This window comes from Dioscorea cayenensis, unplaced genomic scaffold, assembly GCF_009730915.1.
Source record: "Dioscorea cayenensis subsp. rotundata cultivar TDr96_F1 unplaced genomic scaffold, TDr96_F1_v2_PseudoChromosome.rev07_lg8_w22 25.fasta BLBR01001195.1, whole genome shotgun sequence".
In the NCBI taxonomy this organism is placed as follows: Eukaryota; Viridiplantae; Streptophyta; class Magnoliopsida; order Dioscoreales; family Dioscoreaceae; genus Dioscorea; species Dioscorea cayenensis.
This window is the reverse complement of record NW_024087586.1, coordinates 62-4845: the sequence shown is the minus strand read 5'-3', so window position 1 is coordinate 4845 and position 4784 is coordinate 62. Positions and strand designations below refer to the sequence as shown.

Below are 4784 nucleotides of genomic sequence, written 5' to 3'. Positions count from 1 at the left end.
ACCAGATAAAAACACGAAATAGAACTCAAAGGACCAAACTTCGCCAATTCTCAACAAAACACACAATGAATTCTTTTAAAAACCCACAACAAAATCGCAGCACAAGCACTCAAAAAAATTGAAACACCAACACTTAACAGTTTATTCATGTAAATAACTAAACTGAAAGATACGAAAACAGTAAAAACTTTGGTTGCCTCCCAAGAAGCGCTTGTTTAACGTCACTAAGCTTGACGTATCTTACCTCACCTCGTGAGGGTTCATAAATGAAGGTTGCCCTCTTACCCATGGCTTGAAAGCATGATGAGCAAAGTCTCCTTAGGATAGAGGGTGTACTGTCAGGCTTCGGACCACCTAGCAATGGTTCATCCAACTTCCTTGGCTCATGTACGTCTCCAACAATCTTGGAGAGTTTTCGGTGGTGTCTCCGAGCCCTCTTCATTTTTTGGAGTACCTTCTTCAAGATCCCCGGGGTAGATGTTACTTCTTCAGTCGAACCAAGCATCATTACTTCTTCATTGCTCTCCTCTTGGTCGAACAATCCTTCATACAGATCCGTGTTGAACATTTCCTGCATATATTCATCAACAATTTCATCAGTAGTGTCTACAAAGTATAGAGTGTCATCAAAATCGAGAGAATGCCGCATGGCTTCAGCAAGGCGGTATGTGAGCTTGTTATCTCCAACTCTCAATATGAGCTCCCCGCCGTCCATGTCAATCAATGCTTTGGAAGTCCACAAGAACGGTCTCCCAAGTATCAAGGGTACATCTGCATCCTCATCGACATCTAGCACTACAAAGTCAACCGGAAAAATGTACTTGTCCACCTTGACAAGCACGTCTTCAATGATGCCTCTCGGATGTTGCACCGTTCAGTCCGCCAATTGTATAGTCATCCGAGTAGGCCTAGGCTCACCCAAGCCTAGCTTTTGGAAGAAAGTATATGGCATGACATTGATGCTCGCCCCTGAATCCGCCAATGCCATTTCCTCACCTAAGTTGCCGATGTTACACAGAATGATGAAGCTTCCAGGGTCTTTCTTCTTGTTCGGCATGTTCTTTTGCAACACCGCCGAGCATGAAGCATCAAGCACCACTGAAGCACTCTCCTCCAATTTCCTCTTGTTGGTCAATAGGTCTTTCAGGAACTTTGCATACTTATGCATTTGAGCTAATGCCTCAACAAAAGGAATGTTGATGGGGAGTTGCTTGAACAAACTCAGGAACTTCTTATACTGTTCATCCCCTTGGTCATTCATCAATCTAGAGGGATAAGGGATTCTTGGCTTGAAAGGTGGGGTTGCCACCTCTTTCTCTTTGTTTGCTCCCTCCTCAACCTCTACAACCTCGGGTGCTTGTTCTTTCGGCTTCTCACTCGGAAGCCTCCCTTCAACCTCACGACCACTTCTTAAAGTGATCGCCTTCACATGTTCTCTAGGGTTGGTTTCCATGTTGCTTGGTAAACTTCCATGTTGCCTTTCGAAGAGAGACTTCGCAATTTGCCCCACTTGATTTTCAAGATTGTGCAAGGAGGCAGTGTGATTGCGAAGTGTAGCATCGACTGATTCAAACCTTGTATTTGCAGATTGAACAAATCTAGCCAAGTGCTTCTCCAATCTGTCATTCAGGTTTCCAAGCCTGAAATTCTATTTTCCACTTGAGGGGCTTGTTGTTATTGTTGGAAACCCGATGGCCCCATGGTCTTCTATGGTCCTTGATTACTCCATGAAAAGTTGGGATGATTCTTCCAACCTGAATTGTAGGTGTTGCTGTATAGATTCCCTTGAGGTCTCATTCCATTACCTACAAAGTCAACGTTCTCAATTGAAGAAACATCACTAATGACGATTGGGCAATCGGATGGAGCATGTCCTCCACCACAATCGGTACAATTGGTCACGGCCGCAACTCTATTCGAAGCTATAAGATCTAGCTTCTTACTCAAACTCTCCACTTGGGCCGCCAATGAAGTTACTGCATCAATTTCATGGAGACCGGCCACCTTTTTCTTCTCCCTAGCATTCCACTAGTAGCTATTTAACCCCATTTCCTCAATCAATTGACGAGCCTCATCGGGGGTCTTGCTACCTAAGGTACCTCCTACCGCCGCATCCAAGAGTTGCCTTGTACTTGGGTTCAAACCATTGTAGAAGGTTTGAACAATCATCCACTCTGGGAATCTGTGTTGCGGACACTTTCACAGGAGTTCCTTGAACCTTTCCCATGTCTCAAATAGAGACCTCCAATTCCAACTTCACAAAGGATGAGATCTCATTCCTAAGCTTTGCTGATTTTCCGAGAGGGAAATAACGGGCTAGAAAAGCTTCTACCATTTCCTCCCATGTAGTGATTGATGCTTTAGGTAATGAGTGTAGCCACTGCTTTGCTCTCCCCTTTAAGGAAAATGGGAAGGCTCTCAATTTGATGGCATCATCCATCACACCATTTATCTTCAGCATGTTGCACACCTCGAGGAAGCTCTCTATGTGACTGTTTGGATCCTCATTGGTCAAACCATTGAATTGTGCGGACTGCTGCAGCATATGGATGAATGCCGGCTTTAGCTTGAAGTTCTGAGCTGTAATTGGGGGATGCAAAATACTCAATTGTGTCCACAACACTGAAGGTCTGGAATAATCAGATAGTGTTCGTTGTTGCTCATTTTGTTCTGCCATGTTTTTAGATCCTTCTACTTCCAAATCAGCTGGATTAGGCTGTTCTTACACAGGTTCTTTCCCTTTTCTTCTAAGTGTACGTTCAAGCTCAGGGTCTTCTTCAATCAATATTGATGGATTCCCTCGGGTCATAACATGGAGCTGCACCAAAAATAAAGAAAAAGAAAATTAGAGCAATGATAGAATAAGAAGATATGAATTAGAATGTGTGGTGAAATAGCTAAGAAAACAAAGTGCAAAGTATCTCTAAACGCCCATTCCCCGGCAACGGCGCCAAAAACTTGACAAGTTCCCACTGCTTATATCCCGCAAGTGCACAGGTTTGTCGAAGTAATAATCCCGGGTGAGCGGGGTTGAATCCACTGGGAGTAGGGAGTAAAGACACTTAATTCAATTCTTAGCTATGTGGAGTATCAACAATGATAAGTGTGATAATGATTCAATTCTCAACAATTAAAAGAAACAAGTAAGAGAGCAAAAGTAAGGAGGAGGTAAGGCAATCGATAAATATGGGGAACTCAGATGATGCTTCACCTAGGATAATCGCTTCAAGTGCAAGAACTCTCTATTATGCTTCCTAATCAATGCAATGGTGAGTCGTGGAAATCCTTACATACATAGTCCCAAATCTAAGGTCAACTATGCCTAACTCTATTCATGTCCCAGAGGAGAGATTAAATAACCTCTCAACCTCGCACTCGAATAAAGTTGTAATGAGCTCTAGGGATTCCAAGTGATAAATCGCTTCCTAATTATAGACCTAACACTTTGGTTCAAGCGGAAGGTCCCTAGCCAGAATTAAGCCCTAGATACTAAGATCCCCTTAACGCTTCACTCCATTGCACGCGCAACTAGGCCCCAGCGGAGGTTCATCCCTTAGACCATTCACTTTATTATGGCCACAAAGAACTCAAGGAACGGAGGTAGAATCTATCACGCCGCAGGGGAAAGGGGACGCTCCTGTACCTCTCGACTCACCCTCTCAACCCTCTCCAACCTAGCTTTGTCTAACGCACGTGGTGTGTCACTCACTCACAAGGTTACCAACAAGAACTCTCAACCCTAGTGTCACTCTAGGGGAAATGTTCATACAATCAAGCATTCAAGGTTGGAACTCACAATAAACATCAATTTATTGAAAGCATAATAAAGATGTTCAATGAAACAAATACATCCTAGGGTTCACAATCACCAAAGTACCCACTAGGGGTTTAGCTCTCCATGGAGCTAAGTACAATCAAAGAAATCGAATGTAAAAGCAATGAATCCATAAAGAAACCCCCTAGATGGTCGTGTTGATGGTCTTGTGGAAAGTCCTCTACTCGTCGTCCAAGGATGCCCTCGTCCGTATAAAGATATGCCTCGACCGAAGCTCCCCTACCAACCTTCTTCCCTAAGGAATAGCGATGTCGGGAGCGAGTAGAATATCTCCAAAACCTTGGCCAATACCCCTCAAAACCCTAGCCGAAGCCCTCTCTCAAGTTGGGGAAAAGATGGAGAAAAGAATACCAAAATCGGGGCTGAATCGGTTTTAAATAGGGCTGGAATCGGGCAACTCCACGGCCGTGGACGCTACACGCACCCCTGCAGAATTTCCACATGGGCGTGGATAATTTCCACACACCCGTGTGGATTCTCTGTTTCTCTGATTTCTTGGGCGGTTGTGAACAGTGCTGCTATAGTACTTGCTACAGTGTTACTACAGTGCACTGCTGCAGCCTTCGACCTGAATAACGTCCCAATTCCATACTTTCATCGGAGTAACGCAAACTGGCACACGTTCACATCGTTAATCACTTGCTTCTTCATCGATATATATATTGGTGGAGCTCTTGTTCTTATATGCATAAGACGGAATGCTCGAGTGTGACTGCCTTTGTGCCCCTCCAAATGGATGTGCTCACTCGAATGCGAGGAGGTTGGCGCACACTCTAGCATCTCACACCTGTCCTATGTCTTCGCCTTTGAACCTTAGCAAGATCTCCTCCAAAATAGGTGCATTATGATCCACATTGGCCTATTTCCTTCAAACTCGACCTCACAACCATACACGCATAAAAAAGTAACATAAAAACACACATATTAATGTGAAAACCTGAGAAAAGTA

The 4784-nt window shown here is 44.1% G+C and overlaps 1 non-coding gene across 1 annotated transcript; it reads left to right on the top strand.

Moving 5' to 3' along the window:
- Window positions 1-2179: 2179 nt before the first annotated feature.
- LOC120255796 lies at window positions 2180-2287 on the top strand. The gene has a single exon (XR_005535101.1). It is a non-coding gene; the product is annotated as a small nucleolar RNA R71 (small nucleolar RNA).
- Window positions 2288-4784: the final 2497 nt, after the last annotated feature.